The following is a 19765-nucleotide window of genomic DNA, read 5'->3' as shown; positions in this document are numbered from 1 at the left end:
CTGCAACAGACCTCTTTGAAATGTTAAAAAGCAAAAATGTCACTTTAAGGACTATGGTGCACCTGACCCAAGCCATGGGTTTTCAATAGCTTCATATGCATGTGAAAGCTGGGCAATGAATAAGGAAGACAGAAGAAGAATTGACACCTTTGAGTTATGGGGTTCACAAAGAATGTTGAAAATACCATGGACTGCCAAAAGAGCGAACAAATCTGTCTTGGAAAAAGTACAGCCAGTTTGCTCCTTAGAAGTGAGGATGGCAAGAATTTGCCTCACATACTTTGGACATGTTATCGGGAAGGACATCATGCTTGGGAAGTAGAGGGTCAGTGAAAAAGACGAAGACCCTCAACAAGATGGATTGACACAGTGGCTGCAACAGTGGGCTCAAACATAACAACGATTGTGAGGATGGCAGTTTCATTCTGTTGTACACAGGGTTGCTATGAGTCAGAAGCGACTCGAAGGCACCTAACAACAACAGCAATATAAAAGCCACTGCCATCGAGTTGACTGCTACTCAAAGAGACCCTATAGAAAGAGTAAAACTGTCCTATAGGGCTTCTAAGGCTGTTATCCTTATGGAAGCAGACTGGCACATCTTTCTGCGGTGGAGCAGCTGGTGGGTTCGAACCTTGGACCTTTTGTTTACCAGCCGAGCGCTTAACCACTGTGCCACCAGGGCTCCTTATATAATATATATATAATGTATAATTTATATAATTACACATAAACGTAATATATATACATTATTCTTTTATTTATTAATTTTTGATAATAGAGCCTTTTGGGGTTATAAATTGATCTCTACAAGGCTTTTGCCACAGCCAAAGAAATCCAGGATATTGCTTTTACTCCTCTACCCACAGCTATATGACTGCAAGTTGAGGAAGAAAGAAATATAAAAGGTGATGGGAGTGGGGATGCCGCTGATGGCTACGCACAGTGACCTCGGGGACGTCTGCTCTGTTTTCTGATCAGTGTGGACTAAGATGGTCAGTGTCTTCGCCCATCTTCTCTGAGACCCGCCATGCTGTTCTTGTGCAGACAATGGACCATGCGTAGTCCTACACACTGTGTCCCAATCTAACCCAGCCCCAGCTAAAATCCATTAGTCACCTCTAACTCCAGATCCAATGTTCGCCCTTATTTTCAAAGCTGTGGTAGGTTTTTATTCTCAGTGTATTTTAATGGGAAGTGGGAGAGAACATATCAGGCCTGGTTCATAGCTCCACAGTAACCATAACGTCGGCCTCCTTGTTCACTAGGGAGGAAGCCAACCTGGGGAGGGACAATCAAACTCCCAGGCTGTGACAGCAGCGGGTGAGACCTGGTGCTCCTGACACTCAGCCCAGCACGAACATGGAGACCTCACCCTCTGTGTCCTCGGTCATGTCTTCCTGTCTGCTTACACCTGTGTCTCTGTCTGCCCAGGTCAGTGTCTCTATCTCGCAGCCTCTGTAGGAGAGAGTCTTCACTGGGTGCAATGAGTGTTTGGTCTCCGGGGCCAGAGTTCTGGTAAGCCCCACACTCAAGTCCCGGAGCAGGCGGCTGGGGCACTAGGCCCCCGCAGACAGAATATGAGAGAAGCGAGGCAGGTTGGCAGTAGTCGAGGGGACGTGGGGGACGACCCTGATCAAGCAGCCCTCAGCCTTTAATACTGCTTCCAGACAACCAGAGGACTTTGCTGCCGGGACTGCACTGGGCCAGGTAACAGCCTGCATGGGTTGAAGGTAAAGCGAAGCATCCGTAGCAGCGCAGGCAGGGAAAGAGGGGCTGACCTGGTCGCTGGCCCCGGGACAATGAGGGTCGCCTTCACATGTACGCATGTTCACGGAGCACAGGGCCTCTGAGTGTTGTTAGAGAAAAACTGAAGACCCCTGCTCCTCTCTTTGGACTCCTTGGGATGATATGAAATGCAGACTTAAATTCCCTGCACCCAGGCACCCAGTGCACCAAAGGGGAATTGATGGCCACAGTCTTAGTGAGCATGTCGCTCCGCAGGAGACGGACTTGGAGATTTGCTCAAGTAGAGTTAAAAAAAACCATTGCCGTCAAGTAGATTCAGACTCATAGCGACCCTATGGGACAGAGTAGAACTGCCCCATCGGGTTTCCAAGGCTGTAAATCTTTATGGAAAAGCAGACTGCCACATCTTTCTCCCGCGGAGCAGCTGGTGGGTTCCAACTACCCATCTTCCGGTTAGCAGATAAGCGCTTATCCACTTTGCCACTAGGGCTCCTTATCCCATAAAGATTACAGCCTGGAAAACCCTGTGGGGCAGTTCTACTCTGTCACATGGAGTCTCCATGAGTCAAAAATCAACTCAACGGCACCCGACAGCAGCAGCAGCAGCATCTCCATGTTCCCATCTGCAGCTGGAAGCCTTGTGATTACACTCAGGGCAAGCAGGGTTGGACCATTCGCCAGCCCTGCAACCTCCAGCAACCTTAACCTGTCTCAGTTCCCACTTCTGGAAAGTAAACATACTCAGTCTTACGTCACGGGATTACCGGAGGATTAGACAAGGTAACAAACAGAAAGCCCCTGACACAGAAAATGCACCTGTCAGGGGGACAGACCCTTGGTCCTCTCTCTTTGTAACCTGGGCTGAGCCCCTGCGACCCCCAGCACGCAGCACAGGGCTCCTGACTGTCAGCAGATCAGCAGGTTTGCAGCAGCTAAGCTGCACGTTTCTAAGCCTTTTGAACAGGAAAGCTGAGAGAAGAGGGCCTTTGAATTGGCTCATACCAAAAACAATATTTGCCGGAGGTTAGCCCCTGCGTTATGAATGTTTATCTTCGCATAAATCAGACTGCCAGAATGGACAAAGGCTGAATTTCCTGTTCCAGGGCCAAAATAGAAGGCTCCTCTGTCTCTTGAACAATTCCGATTATGTTGCTATAACCAAATCATGCTGAGATGAATAGCTGAAATATTTATATTTAGGCCCTAAAGTATAATGTAAAATCAATGGGAATAGTTTATCTTTGCAGCATTGAAGTCACACCACCATTTCTGTCTGCCAGGATGATGAGGAAAAGACCAGGTTGTGCAAAGGCCATGGGGAGCCCGGGGCAAGAATTTGCTTCACCACCCTTATTGCTTTTCTCCTTGGCTGTTACCACCAATTCCCCTCCACAAAATGAGCAATAGAACACCCTGCAGAGAAGTAGTCCATGCCAAGTTTCAAAGTGATAGGTACCTTAAAAAAATTCATGATACAGAATTTTCTAACTATTAAGGATACTATTTAAATTAAATATTTTTTGTTAATTCAACAAGCATAGCTTTAGCGTCTCTGGGTGAACTACAAAGGTCCCTGGGTGGCACAGATTGTATGCCCTCGACTGCTAACCTAAAGGTTGATGGTTTGAACACACCCCGGGTACCTTGGAAGAAAGGCCTAGCAATCTGCTTCCATAGCGATCACAGCCAAGAAAACCCTATGGAGCACTTTTACTATGCAGCATTTGGGGTCACCATGAGTTGGAATCGACACCATGGCAATGGGTTTTATGAGCTACAAACTTAGAAGGATATAAAAACAACTAGGAGATTCTTCTTCATTTAACTTAGTGGGCAAGGGAGGTACTACAGCACCTGAGACAGAAAGAAGCATGAGCGCCAGTGTTACAAGCAGATGGTACCAACTTTCACAAGCAGGAGAGATATTACCAACAAAATAGAGATGGAGCTGAACTTTAAAGGATGACACGGGTTTTGATAGGGAATAAGGAGAAGCAGAGGCCAGGAAATTTGTGACTTGGACGATGTGGAACTAATGATTGAGCATGGGGTGAAGCATGCAGCATGAGGTGGGAAAAATAGACCGGAGAAGAGTATGGAAGCAGCTTGGGTTCCAGACTCAACTTAGAGCCCTATCATATAGGAAACCGGAGACTTCCAAAGGCATTTAACAAGAAGGTCGACACAATGGCAGCAATGTGAGGGATTCATTCATTCATTCACTTAACAAATATTTACTGAGATCCTCAGTGGTGGGCAAAACTGAAGGCTCTGCCCCATGGACCTTACCATCTTGTGGGGTGACAGACGTTAACAAATAAACCTGTGCAAAAAACCGAACCTGTTTCCATCGAGTTGATTCCAACTCATAGCAGCCCAATAGAACAGAATAGATTTGCCCCATAGGGTTTCCAAGGCTGTAATCTTTATGGGAGAAGATCACCAGGTCTTTTCTCCTGCAGAGCAGCTGGTGGGTTTGAACTGCCAACCTTTTGGTTAGCAGACAAGTGCTTAACCACTGAGCAACCAGGGCTCCCCAATAAACCCATAGGTAAGTATATAATTACAAGAAGTAAGCATTAGGTAAGAAAGGTACAGGGTTATATCCCAGGATAACAAGGAGCCCTGGCTTATGTTGAAGATAACAGGCAGAGGAAAGGCACTTAAATGAATAATTTCTTATAGAAGGATCAGTACAAAGCTGGTTCCTATAAGTTGGAGGTTAAAGAGCTCCCAAATGTCCAGCTTTTCCAAACTGCTATCCCCCTCCATCATCTCTAACATCAACTACTCCTCCTCACCTCAGTACTCTCCCTCCCGTCTTTGGGTTCCATAACTCTCTGCAATGTCTCACAGAACTCACGAACTGTATCAAGGAAATGATTGTGGAAGCTGGCAAGTCCCAAACCCATGGGTCAAGCCTAAGCTTCTCCTGACTCACGTCACTGCAAGGGCCAACAAACTCAAATCAGAGGCCAAGAAGACAAGCTGCTGGCCCATGGGGCCGTGGAAGCTAGTGAATCCCAGAATCGGCAGGTCGAACGGCAGGCTGCTGGCTCAGTTAGTACACATGTTGCCCTATGACAATGGTTAACAACCCCATTACATGTCAACACTGTCCTTACTCAACCTTGGGTTCCCTATCACTAGCTTTCCTGTCCCCTTCTGCCTTCTAGTCCTTGCCCCTGGACTGCTGTGCCTCATTAGTCCTGTTTTGTTTTATGGGGGTGTCCAACCCCCAGCTGAGCGGTGAACCTCAGAAGTGACTTCACCACTGAGCTAAAAGGGTGTCTACGGGTCATACTCTTGGGGTTTCTCCAGTCTCTTTCTGAACTTTGCCCATTTTTTAATTGGGTTATTTGTCTTTTTGTTGTTGAGGTTTTGCAGTATCTTGTAGATTTTAGAGATTAGACGCTGATCGGATTTGTCGTAGCCAAAATTTTTTCCCAGTCGGTAGGTTGTCTTTTGATTCTTTTGGTGAAGTCTTTTGATGAGCATAAGTGCTTGATTTTTAGGAGCTCCCAGCTATCTAGTCTCTCTTCTGGTGCTTGTGCGTTGTTACTTATGGTTCGTATTGTGTTTATGCCGTGTATTAGGGCTCCTAGCATCGTCCCTATTTTTTCTTCCATGATCTTTATTGTTTTCGATTTTATATTTAAGTTTTTGATCCATTTTGAGTTAGTTTTTGTGCATGGTGTGAGATATGGGTCTTGTTTCAGTTTTTTACAGATGGATATCCAGTTATGCCAGCACCATTTGTTAAAGAGACTGTCTTTTCCTCAATTAACAGATCTTGGGCCTTTGTCAAATATCAGCTGCTCATAGGTGGACGAATTTACGTCTGGATTCTCAATTCTGTTCCACTGGTCTATGTATCTGTCATACCAGTACCAGGTTGTTTTGACTACCATGGCAGTAAAATAGGTTCTAAAATCAGGTAGTGTGAGGCCTCCCACTTTGTTCTTCTTCTTGAGTAGTGCTTTACTTATTCGGAGCCTCTTTCCTCTCCATATGCAGTTGGTGATTTGTTTCTCCATCTCATTAAAAAATGCCGGTGGAATTTGGATTGGGATTGCATTGTATCTGTAGATTGCTTTAGGTAGAATTGACATTTTCACAATGTTGAGTCTACCTATCCATGAGCAAGGTATGTTTTTCCACTTATGCAGGTCTCTTTTGGTTTCTTGCGGTAGTGTCTTGAAGTTTTCGTTGTATAGATCTTTTACGTCTCTGGTTAGGTTTATTCCTAAGTACTTTCTCTTCTTGGGGGCTATTGTAAATTGTATTGATTTGGAGATTTCCTTTTCAAAGTTCTCTTTGTTGGTGTAGAAGAATCCAACTGATTTTTGTATGTTTATCTTGTATCCTGATACTTTGCTGAAATCTTCTATTAGTTCCAGTAGTTTTCTTGTGGATTCTTTGGGGTTTTCTGTGTATAGAATTGTATCATCTGCAAATAGGGATACTTTCACTTCTTCCTTACCTTTATTGTCCTTTATTTCTTTTTCTTGAGTTATTGCTCTGGCTAGGCCCTCCAGCACAATGTTGAAAAAGAGTGGTGATAAAGGGCATCCTTTTCTGGTTTCTGTTCTAAAGGCAAATGCTTTCAGACTCTCTCCATTTAGAATGATGTTGGCTGTGGGCTTTGTATAAATGCCCTTTATTATGTCAAGGAATTTCCTTTCTATTCGTGTTTTGCTGAGAATTTTTATCATGAATGGGTGTTGGACTTTGTCAAATGCCTTTTCTGCATCAATTGATAAGACTGTGTGTTTCTTATCTTTGGTTTTATTTATGTGATGGATTACATTGATTGTTTTTCTAATGTTGAACCATCCCTGCATACCTGGTATGAATCCCACTTGGTCATGGTGAATTATTTTTTTGATATGTTGTTGAATTCTATTGGCTAGAATTTTGTTGAGGATTTTTGCTTTAATGTTCATGAGGGATATTGGTCTGTAATTTTATTTTTTCTTTTTTTTGTGGTGTCTTTACCTTGCTTTGGTATCAGAGTTATGCTGGCTTCATAGAATGAATTCAGGAGTATTTATTCCTTTTCTATGCTCTGAAATACCTTTAGTAATATTGATGTACACTCTTCTCTGAAAGTTTGGTAGAATTCTCCAGTGAAGCCGTCAGAGCAAGGGCTTTTTTCGTTGGTTTTTTTTTTTAATTATCTCTTCAATCTCTTCTTTTATTATGGTTTTATTTAATTTTTCGAACTCATTTTGTGTTAGTTTAGGTAGGTAGTGTATTTCTAGAAATTTGTCCATTTACTCTAGATTTTCAAATTTGTTGGAGCATAATTTTTTGTTTGATTTCTTGACTGCTGCTTCCATGGGGATTGTTTGTGGATCCAAGTAAAATGAAATTCTTGACAACTTCAAACTTTTCTCCATTTATCCTGATGTTGCTTATTGATCCAGTTGTGAGGATTTTTTGTTTGTTTGTTTATGTTGAGGTGTAATACCTACTGAAGGCTGTGGTCTTTGATCTTCATCAGTAAGTGCTTCAAGACCTCTTCACTTTCAGCAAGCAAGGGTGTGTCAACTGTATAACTCAGGTTGTTAATGAGTCTTCCTCCAATCTGGATGCTGCGTTCTTCTTCATATAGTCCAGCTTCTCAGATTATTTGCTCAGCATACAGATTGAATTAGTGTGATGAAAAGACACAACCCTGGCATAACCTTTCCTGAGTTCAAACCAGGCAGTATCCCCTTGTTCTGTTGGAACAACTGCCTCTTGGTCTATATACAGGTTCCTCATGAGCACAATTAAGTGTTCTGGGATTCCCATTCTTTACAATGTTATCCATAATTTGTAATAACCCACAGAGTTGAATGTCTTTGTGTAGTCAATAAAATACAGGTGAACACCTTTCTAGTATTCTCTGCTTTCAGCCAGGATCCATCTGACATCAGCAGTGTTTCTCATTCCATGTCCTCTTCTGAATCCTCCTTGAATTTCTGGCAGTTCCTTGTCGAGGTACTGCTGAAACCACTTTTGAATAATCTCCAGCAAAATTTTACTTGCTTGTGATATTAATGATATTGTTTTATTATTTCTGCATTCTGTTGGATCACCTTTCTTTGGAATAGGCATAAATATGGATCTCTTCCAGTTGGTTGGCCAGGTAGCTGTCTTCCAAATTTCTTGGCATGGGCAAGTGAGCACTTCTAGCACTGCATCCATTTGTTGAAACATCTCAGTTGGTATTCTGTCAATTCCTGAGTCTTGTTTTTCACCAATGCCTTCGGTGCAGCTTGGACCACTTCCTTCAGTGCCATTGGTTCCTAACCATATATATCTCAAAGGAGATTGACTCAAATACAACCTACACTAATCTTGCAAAGACAACCCATTCCCAAATGGGATTATAACTACAGGCATAGAGGTTAGGATTTACAAAGCATATTTTGTGGGGACATAATTCAATCCTTAACTGGGGCTGTCTGGGCAAATACCCAGTGCTTCCGGGCACACAACTGACCACCATCCTATTAGGTGCTGAGTCTTGGGACTTAGCCCCGGTGCTTTCAGTTGCTAGAAATATCACCTCCAGCTTTTGGCAAGAAAACATATATGCCTTTCAGAAATTCAGGGAAGGCCTTTGTTTTTATAAAAAATATACAAAGTCCAAAGCTATTGAGCTCCTGGACAATGTTCCCATCGCTAGTGTGTAGTCCGTGACATTGATTCTCACATCTGCCTAATCATTAAGATATGCAAAAATTATTATGCAGCCTCTAAACCTGGAAACACACCTTAGTGTATGCACAAGGTGACTCAATGGGAATTTTTATACCATATTCAAAAACATTAAATAGTACGAGGACACTGCTTTTCTATCATAATGTTAGAATTGCTGAGTACGTGAAATCAGACAATTAAAGGGTCCATTTGTTTCATTCAATAAATATTCATTGCATACTGAGACTGTGTGAGACCCTGTGCCGACCCAGAGGGTGCAGTAGAGAAAGACAGGTGTGGTACCTGGCCCCCAGACACTGGGACCCTTTACCAATGGCAGGGTTATGACATGGCTAACCTGCCTTCATCCTAAGCATAAAGATCATTGCTATTAATCTTTATAAGAAAGGTCTGCAGTAATAACAGTGATATCCAGCCTTGCTTCCTGACATTCCAACTCGCATTCCTGACATTCCAGCCACAGGGGAATTCTCACTTTGTCCTTGCATTGTTGTCCTTCTGTCTCATGTTTACTTTCTCTCAGAAACACACATCTGCACCTTTTCTACCAGCACACGGCATACAGTCAGTCCTTCAAGGCCTCCCTACAACCAGGGATGGATTACCCAACAAGCAAGGCAAGCGTGTGCTTAGGGAATCAACAAAACAGGGGCACTGGTTGTCCAAAGCAAAGACCCATAGATGCCAAGCAGACAGTACACAAGGAAAAGCAAGCGCAGCAGTGGAAGGCAACTGGTGGGGCACTAAATGAAACTGATAGCGTTTTATAAATTTTGTATATACAATAACAATTATGTTTTCCTTTTTACTTCAGACCTGTCTTAGGCTGTGTTCTTTAGAGAAGCAAAACTGAAAAGCGTATAAATATACATAGAAAGAGTTTTATATCATGGAAATCGCTCACATGGTTGTAGAGGCTGGAATGACCCAAGTCCGTGGGTCAGGATAGGAGCTTCTTCTGCTTCATGTAGCCACGGGGCTGGCGAACCCAAGATTGACAGGTCAGAAAGCAGGGCTCTTGCTCACAGGCTGCAAAGGTTGATGAATCCCAAGATCGGCAGGCAAGATCACAGGTAAGCTGCTAGCTCAGGTCCCAAACCAGAGGTCAGAAGAACAGGAGCCAACTGCAGGATCCAGAGGGAGCAAAAGCCCATGAGCCTCTGCCAGAATGTCCACTTATATTTGATACAGGTCACACGCACAAGGAGACTCCCTTTCAACTGATTGGCTACTCACAGCAGATCCCATCATGGAGGTGATCACATTATATCAAATCTCATCATGGAAGTGATCACAACATCGTATTACTGCCAAACCACTGAGAATCATGGCCTAGCCAAGTTGACACACGACCTTAACCAACACAGGGCCAATCAGGTGTAACTTTACATTCAGTTCTCTCTCGTCTGCGACTTAAGAATGTGCCAGCAGCACTAAAATCACATAACTCATGACATATCTAATCCGCACAAGGTAAACCCAAACACGTCTTCAGATTGAGCATACCCTTGTATTTGTATCAAGCTCTTTGTGATCACTCTTGCCTCCATCGGGTATCAGCAGTAGTCCAAGGAACCATAAAGATGCAGCATTAAAGGCCAGAAAGTGAGTGCACAAGATTTTAAGCATTATTTCAAGATGAAAAACCCTTGTGGTGATCTGCGAAGGGCTGTCAACAAATATCACACAACAAACGAATGAAATTATTTCCAACTGCCTTGTAAGTACTTTTTTTTGACTATCTTGGACCTGAATACAAAATTATGTGTTCCAAATCATGTTTTTTATTTACTAATTTTCAAATATAAATGTTTGTTAACATCCAAATTAGAATATAAATTTTATTTCATAATTTTTACTTGTTTTATTTATTTTACTTATTTGCAATTATTCAAATGTATTTGTTACTGTACAATCAAATTTTGAAAGTGACATACTTTTATATCCAGGTAAAATGAAATGGCAACAACTAAGTGAAACACAAAAACCAAAGCTCACAGAAGATAAAAAGAGAAGGATTTATGAATCCCTAAAGACAATTCCAAAATTAAATTCCTTTTTAATAAGTAATGAATCAGAAGAGACTTCTTCCATTGAACACTCAAGTTTAATGGGTGCAAATTATTATACTAGTACTTTGAGTGCTGAAATTACTAATAGCAATACTAATATAATAGAATTTGTTCCAAAGTCTCCATCCATTCCTTGCTGTAGTAAAAAAAACTAATAACGGTGTAAAAGTGAAACTATTTTAGAATCTGAAACTGTCACATCTGCAGATCCCATAAATAACACAAATACAGATTCTGCTTTGTGGAATAATTTTTCTTTTAATGATGTAAATCACTGGATCGAAACAGGGCCAAGTGATTGTCACCATCACAGTGGACTATTTGAAAATCCATGTTGAAAATTTCTGGATAGCAAACAAACAAGGTTCTGTAGCCAGAATAGATTTCTAGGGTGCAAAGCTAATAGTGAGAATCATAAGAGGGAGTGGGCTACTGTATTCTCCATCAGTCAGCTCTGTATTTGTTTTGTTTGAAAACTATTCAGTCTTAAATTATTTGATTCTCTATTTGCTACAAATGGATTTAAGGTCTTCTCTACTTCGAGGAGACAGCTTTTCCCCAGTCGTATTTCCTGTGCCTTCCAACCTGAGAGACTGATCTTCCAGTCGTGTTTCCTTCCTACTTGTAACATTTTCACCAGCCAATTTTTTCATAAGTAGACCGCCAGGTCTGTCTTGGTCTGGAAGCTCTGTTGAAACCTGTCCACCATGAGAGACCTTGCTGATATTTGAAATACCAGTGGCATAGCTTCCAGCATCACAGCAACACACAAGCCACCACAGTACTACAAACAGACAGACACGTGATAGCTTGTACTGGTATAGACCGTAAACAGATGAATATATCCTGAGTCAAGAGGCAGAGAGCAGCAGGAAGAACAAGGTAGCAGGGAAGGGATGCAGAGTTTGGGGGAGAGGGAAACATGGCTGCTGATTTATATAAAATGATTGGGAATGGTCGCTCACACAAGATGCGTACATAGCAGTAGAGAATGAAGGAAGAGAGGGCTCAAGCTATGTGGATGCCAAAGGGAACAGCATTGCAGAGAGAGGGAAGAGAAAGGGCCAAGGCTCTGAAAAAACAAATAACAAAGGAATTTATGGGACATCTATCCATATTCATCAGAGCTTCTGGAACCCTCTTTCTTGCAAAGTAAAGCCACAGCATAATAAACTCTCCAACATCTACTGCATCTAAGACTAAATATTTGAACACGCACACATATAATCTCTGAGAGAGGCTACCTCAAAGCATTATGCTGTAAATATATGGGCCTACCAAGTAAGAATGGAAAAAGGGGGAAAACTGATGGTATACATCTGGTGATTATCTAAAAAGGGGCAGGGGTTCAAGCGAAGGACACAGTTCTGATGAATTAGAACAAACGTCCCCTACAAAATGGACTTGCTCCAAGGAGCAGGAGAAAATTATCTCCAAAGAAGTGCCTTTTTAATACACATTTTCTACTCTCAATGCAATTTGACAGACAAGACAGTTCTGGAAAGAGAACGTATCCTGAGGTCAGCAAAAAATTGCTTTCGGTGAAAAAGCTATTACTGGATTTTAAAACACAGTAAGAGTTTAATAAGGTGTCCATTTGCAAAATAAATCAATAAAAATCAATAGCTTTGTTTTGCACTGATGATAGCCAGGCAGAAAATATAAGGGGAGGAAAATTCCATACCCAATTATAACACTAAATATGAAATGTTGTTGTTAGGTGCAATGGTTGAACATCCATCAATTCTTTTCGGTGCATGACTGTGTATTCCTTCCGTCTTCTTTTGATGCTTCCTGCTTTGTTCAATATTGTGCCCATTGTTGTTGTTGTTAGGTGCCATCAAGTCAGTTCTGGTTCATAGTGATGCTATTTATACAACAGAACAAAACACTGCCTGGTCCTGTGCCGCCCTCACAACTGTTGTTATGTTTGAGCCCATTGTTGCAGCCACTGTGTCAATCCATCTCGTAGAAGGTCTTCCTCTTTTTGGTTGACTCTCTACTTTACCAAGCATGATGTCTTTCTCCAGGAACTGGTCCCTCCTGATAACATGTCCGAAGTATGTGTGATGAAGTCTCACCATCCTTGCTTCCAAGGAGCATTCTGGCTGTATTTCTTCCAAGACAGACTTGTTCGTTCTTCTGGCAGTCCATGGTATATTCAATATTCTTTGCCAACACCACAATTCAAATGCATCAGGTCTTCTTTGGTCTTCCTTAAATTCATTGTCCAGATTTCACATGCATATGAGGCAATTGAAAATATCATCGCTTGGGTCAGGTGCATCTTAATCCTCAGAGTGACACCTTTGCTTTTTAACAATTTGAAGAGGTCTTTTGCAGCAGATTTTCCCAATGCAATGCATAGTTTGATTTCTTGACTGCTGCTTCCATGAGTGTTGATTGTGGATCCAAGTAAAATGAACAACTTCAATCTTTTCTCCATTTATCATGATGTTGCTTATTGGTCCAGTTGTGAGTATTCTTGTTTTCTTTATGTTGAGGTATAATTCATACTGAAGACTGTAGTCTGTGATCTTTATCCGTAAGTGCTTCAAGTCCTGTTTGCTTTCAGCAAGTAAAGTTGTGTCATCTGTATATAACAAGTATAGAATGCTTCAGTATTGCAACTTGAGGGTTGAATTTTTTCTTCAGTTTTTTTCAGCTTGTAAAATGCTGAGCACATTCTTCCTTTTTGGTTTTCTAACTCCAGGTCTTTGCAAATTTCATTAGAATACTTTACTTTTTCTTCTCGAGCTGCCCTTTGAAATCTTCTGTTCAGCTCTTTTACTTCATCATTTCTTCCATCCACTTTATCTAATCTATGTTCCAAAGCAAGTTTCAGAGTCTCTTCTGATGTCCATTTTGGTCTTTATTTCCTGTCTTTTTAATGACCTTTTGCTTTCTTCATGTATGAAGTCCTTGATGTCATGTCACAACTTATCTGGTCTTTGGTCATTAGTGTTCAATGCGTTAAATCCGTTCTTGAGAAGGTCTCAATTCAGGTGAGATATACTCAAGGTCATACTTTGGCTCTCGTGGACTTGTTTTAATTTTCTTCATCCTCACCTTGAACTTGCATATGAGCCATTGCTGACCTGTTCCACAATTGGCCCCAGCCTTGTTCTGACTGGTGGTATTGAGCTTCTCCATCATCTTTTACCACAGATGTAGCCAGTTTGATTCCTGTGTATTCCATCTGGCGAGGTCCACATGTATAGTTGCCATACTGCCAATGAAAAAGTCGTTGGTCTTAAAAATTCTATCATGTGATCTCCATTGCCATTTCTATCATCAAGGCCATATTTTCCAACTACTGATCCTTCTTTGTTTCAAACTTTCGCATTCCAATCATCAGTAATTATGAATACATCTTGATTGCATGTTTGGTCAATTTCAGACCACAGAAGTTGGTAAAAATCTTCAATTTCCTCATCTTTGGCATTAGTGGTTGTTGCGTAAATTTGAGTAATAGTCTTTTAAACTTGTCTTCTTTGTAAGCGTATGGATATTATCCCATTACTGACAGTATTGTACTTTAGGATAGATTTTGAAATGATCTTTTTGACAATGAACTTAATGCTGTTTCTCTTCAATTTGTCATTCCTGACATAGTAGACCACATGATTGTCTGATTCAAAACAGTCAATACCAGTACCAGTCCATTTTAGCTCACAAATACCTAGGATATCTATCTTCAAATGTTTCATTTCATTCTTGACAAATTCCAATTTTCCTAGATTCATACTTTGCACAATCCATGTTCCTATCATCAGTGGATATTTGCAGCCGTGTCTTCTCATTTTGAGTTGTGCCACATCAGCAAACGCAGGTCCCAAAGGTTTTACTCCATCTGCATCATTAGGGTCGACTCTCCTTTGAGGAGGCAGGTCTTCCCTAGTCTTATTCACCAGAAGTCTTTCACTTTGTCATATTGTGGTAGCTTGCACATTGCTATGGTGCTGGAAGCTATGCCACTGGTATTCAAATACAAGCAGGGTCATCCATGGTGGACAGGTTTCAGTGGTGCTTCCAGATTGAGACAGACTAGGAAGAAGGACCTAGTGATCTACTTCTAAACAGTTGGCCAGTGAAAACCTTATGAATAGCAGCAGAACATCTTTTGATATAGTGCCAGATGATGAGCCGCTAAGTTTGGAAGGCAGTTTTGGGAGTAAGGGGCAGAAAAAGCTTAATTCCCCTGCATATTAAAAGGGAGGAAGTTTTTCAGATTTGCTGGGAGAAGCAAGATATGAATTCCATGTTTAGATCTGGACAAAGTATAGGAAGCAGATATGGGAGGGAAGAGTCCAGGGAGGTTTCGAGATCTGCCAAAAGTCCAACACGATGTGCAGGAATCCAAGGGAGTGTGTGGAGTGAGGACTTGAGATGACACACGGCTTACGTGGTGAAACTTGCAAGAAGGCTCCAAGAAAACTCGTCTGATCCGAGGCCATCCTGATGGAGATCTTTATTAGCAATGCTGAACGTAATAGCCATGCCACTCTCCAGACCACACTCAGAGTTCAAGCACAGTGTGGTGTTCTCAAGAGCCCAAAGCAGCCACAGTCTGGATCTTGTCTAAGAGGCCTGTGGGCATGGAACTCCCAGCAGATGAAGATGTGTTGAAAGAATTTGGGATATTTGGGCTAAAAAGAGAAGGCCTGCGGGCATGAGAGGGTCATCTCCAAAATGTAGACAGGGATGTGCTTCGGGTCAAAGATAGAAGTGGCCAGGAGAAGTAATTTGGCTCAATATGAGGGAAATATTTCTGACTATTAGAGAATCCACGAGCTCCTCTCTCACTGGAGGAAGAAGAGCGGAGGCGGCTGGAGCCTGACTGACAGAGCAAATTCCCCTGCGGGGTCTACACTGGGAGGAGATAAGATGCTTCCATGCTTCCACTGGATTCTATGATTCTAATTCTCCAAGGTCCCCAGATTGAAAACCAACCCTGAATGCCACCATGGGAGATTACAGCTCCTCACGTGGCATGAATGGGCTCCTTGCAGCAAAAGAGACCCAATACTTGGGAGATCAGTCCTGGTGTAAGGACTGGCAGTCTTGAAAAAGCTCGGTGACAGGCAAAGACTGTTACTAAGTGCTGAGTCCACCACCCATCTGTCAGTGTGTTGTACTGTGGTGGCTTGCTTGTTGCTATGATACTGGAAGCTATACACTGGTATTTCAAATACCAGCAGGGTCACCGAAGGTGGAAAGGCTTTAGCAGAGCTTACAGAATAAGATAGACTAGGAAGAAAGGTCTGATGCTGTATTTCCAAAAATTAGCCAAGGAAAACCCTATGGATCACAACAGAATATTGTCTGATATAGTGCTAGAAGATGGGCTCCCTAGGTTGGAAGACACTCAAAATACACCGTGACCATAACAATGGACTCAAGCATAACAACAAACCTGGAGATAGTGCAGGATTGGGCAACGTTTCGTTCTGTTGTACATGAGGTTGCCATGAGTGAGTGCTGACTGAATGGCAACTAACAATAGCAATAAGTATATTGAGTAGATTCTTCCTGAGGGGCAAGGTTTCCAGAACATCCATTCTCCAGAATTACTGACTTAACATCAGACCAGTTGCCATCAAGTCAATTCTGACTCATAGTGATTCCATGTATGTCAGAGTAGAATGGTGCTAAGTAGGGTTTCAATGGCTGAGTTTTTAGAAGTAGATCACCAGGGCTTTCTTTCAAGGTACCTCTGTTGTTGTTGTTGTTAGGTGCCAATGAGTCAGTTCTGACTCATAGCGACCTTATGTATAACAGAACGAAACACTGCCCAGTCCTGCACCATTCTCACAATCGTTGTTATACTTGAGCCCATCGTTGCAGCCACTGTGTCAGTCCATCTGGTTGAGGGTCTTCCTCTTTTGTGCTGACCTTCTACTTTACCAAGCATTATGTCCTTCTCCAGGGACTGATTCCTCCTGATAACATGTCCAAAGTATGTGAGATGTAGTCTCGCCATCCTTGCTTCTAAAGAGCATTCTGGTTGTACTTCTTCCAAGACTGATTTGTTTGTTCAAGCTATTCATAAGGTTTTCACTGGCTAATTCTTTTCAGAAGTAGACTGCCGGGTCCTTCTTCCTACTCCGTCCTAGTCTGGAAGTTCAGCTGAAACCTGTTCACCACGGGTGACCCTGCTGCTATTTGAATACCAGTGACAAAGCTTCCAGCATCACAGCAACACGCAAGCCCCCACAGCACAACAAACTGACAGACGCATGGGGGAAGTTACCTCTGGGTGGACTCAAATCTCCCACCTTTTCGTTAGCAGCTGATCGCATTCATCTTTTGCGCCACCCAGGGACTCCACTTAATGTCATAGGATTGGGAAAACATGGGGTACTCCCCCATGCAGAGTAATTCCTGGTGTTCTCAGACATACCTAAGGGGCGTTTGTGCCGGGAATCATAAAGTCCGAGTGTCATGGACTGCAATGCTGAGGAGGTCCTCCCTAACTAAGGGTGCCAGTGGAAGCACTGTGACTGACCCCAGGGAAGTGGTGTCAAAATCAGTGACCACAAAGTTGTGACATTGCCAACAGTGGTTACGCTGAGAGGACTGACATTGGTCACAAAGCTCAGAGCTGGACAAAGCCAGCTCCCATCACCTGGAATGACCACCCAGGTGTGCTGCAGTAACCCAGAGAACAGGGGCAGGAAGCCTGGAGTCTCTGAACGAGAGAGCCATCTTCAGGGTCATGGAGGACAGCGGGCACCTGGACCTGGGCCTAAGGAAGAAATAGACTCTGGTACACGGTTTCCGAATGTCAAGGAGGACTCCCATCAGATACTATTGCTTTGACCTTTTTGTGCTGCTAATGCCTTTGGTCTTAGTTTGTCCATCCCCCACCACCCCCTGCCTTGCAAGCTGGGTTATATAATATTTGAGTTTCATAAAAGCTCCAAGTGGCATGCTTCTGGACGAAACTAGGCTTTTAAATGATCTGAGACAAGGAGGAATTGAACAGCTAAATAGGATTTGGAAGTTCCAAAGAGCAGGCTGAGTAACAATGTTAGAACACTGCCATAGACAATTTTCTGGATGCTTAGATACAACAGCACAGGGAAAATGTGGTTTATGTAGCTTAGCATTGCTTAGAAGGGTTGCAAAAGGAATACTGACTTAAAAGGTACTGCCTCATATTCAGGGAAGTTCTATAGCAAAAGCGTCTCATCACCAGGAGGCTGACTTGAGCCTCTTTGGACAGGACTGAGTTAAAAGATCCCAAAAAGAAAGGACATGAGCAATGTAATTTGCCATCATGGCTGCCATTATTATACTTAAAGTGACATGTTTATTTCAATTTTAATAAAGTTAGAAGCTAAAGCTCTCTCAAGCACAAGACAGCTGAGTTTAGGGAGAGCTTGATTAATTAAGCAAATAAACGCTTCACAAAAACACTCTACCATTTGGCTAAAAGACAGCTGCTACTCAGGAGAGTGTTGGAACTGTAATGATAAAAAATACCATTTCCCTGAAAACAGCAGTTGTGGAGAGCAGAGTGAACCACACAATCAAATCTGTCACTTTAAAGTAGGCTGTTTTTATTTTTTCTCTGCACACGTGTGTTAAATGATGAGAAGACAGCATTAACACTGTGTTTCCAATCTGTGGTTAAAACTGTCTTCATTTCCCCTAAGCCCCCCAGCTTAGAAAGAAGTCAAGAGTGTTTGGAGAATAGTGTTGCAATTCTCCAAGCGTGGAACCCTGACCTCATCTTACTGAACTTAAAAAAAAGTCTATATAAGTCAAGATTTTGCAAGTGACAGAAATCAACTCTAAATAACTTCGGGGGAAAAGGAAATTTATTAGCTCACAAACCCAGGAGGCAGGGTGAAGGCTGCAATGATCGCACTGCGTCCAGGTAATCTCTCTCTCTCTTTCTCTCTCACACACACACACCAGCACACACACACACACACACACACACACACCCAACACACACACACACACAGACACACACACACACCCCGTTTCTCTCTCTGGGTTGGCCTCATTCCCTCTGGTGGCTGACGCTATAAGCCCACAATACATCACAGAGCATGCCATCCTACAGTCTTGCAGCCTTACAGCCTCTTGACCAGCACAGACAGACTTCTTAGTGCTGGAATTTAAAATCACAGGGAAAAACTCTAATTGGGCCGCTGGCATCACAAGTTGGACCAGTTGCTAAGGCCAGGTGCAAGGGTACTCTAGTTGGCAGCCCCACCAGAACCATGTGGTCAGAGTGGGAAGAAGAGAAGTCCTCTAAAACAGGGAGGTGATCCTCTGAGCAGAGAAATTATTACTACATCGCCCTGGTGGCACAGTGGTTAAGAGCTCAGCTGCTAACCAAAAGGTCAGCAGTTCGAATCCACTAGCCTCTCCTTGGAAACGCTATGGGTGATTCTACTCTGTCCTATAGGGTTGTTATGAGTCGGAATTGACTCAATGGCAACGGGATGATGGCAAAGTTCCTACACAGCCATTCTTCCAGGAGTGCAGACACAAAGGGCAGAGAGAACTGAGGCGATTCACTCCACAGATGGGTTCATCAATATGGCAGTCACTGGCAATATGGGGCCACTGAGCCCTTGAAATGTGCATGAGATGTGCCACAAGTGTAAAATACACACTGGGCTTCAGAGACACAAAACAAGAATGTAAAATATCTCATTAATAATTGCTTCTATTCATTATGTATTGAAATGATAACATTTTGATACGTAAGCTTAAATAAAACAAATTAATCAAATTAATTTTATCTGTTCCTTTCTATTTTTTTTAAATATGGCTATTAGAAAATATTGAATGTGCCATGCGCTGCCAGAAGAATGAACAAATCATTTTTAGAAGCAATACAACCAGATGCTCCTTAGCAGTGAGTATGGAGACACTTAAGCTTGCTTACTTTGGACACATCACCAAGAAAGATCAACCACTAAGAAAGCACATCATGTTTGGTAAAGTGGAGGGTCAGCGAACATGAGGGAAACCCTCCATGAGATAGACTGACACAATGGCCACACCAATGGACTCAAACATACCAACAATCATGAAGACGGTGCCGAGCCAGGTGATGTTTCATTTTGTGATAAAGTCACCATGAGTTGGAGTCGACTCAGTGGCAACTAACAACATTAGAAAACTTAAAATTATGTATGTGACTTGCAGTCTATTTCAGTCGGCCATCGCTGCTGTAGACACTGAGAATCATAAAGGTTTTTCGC

The sequence above is a fragment of the Trichechus manatus genome, unplaced genomic scaffold, assembly GCF_000243295.1.
Source record: "Trichechus manatus latirostris isolate Lorelei unplaced genomic scaffold, TriManLat1.0 scaffold00277, whole genome shotgun sequence".
NCBI lineage: Eukaryota > Metazoa > Chordata > Mammalia > Sirenia > Trichechidae > Trichechus > Trichechus manatus.
The sequence above is the reverse complement of the archived record's forward strand: the minus strand, read 5'-3'. Positions refer to the sequence as shown.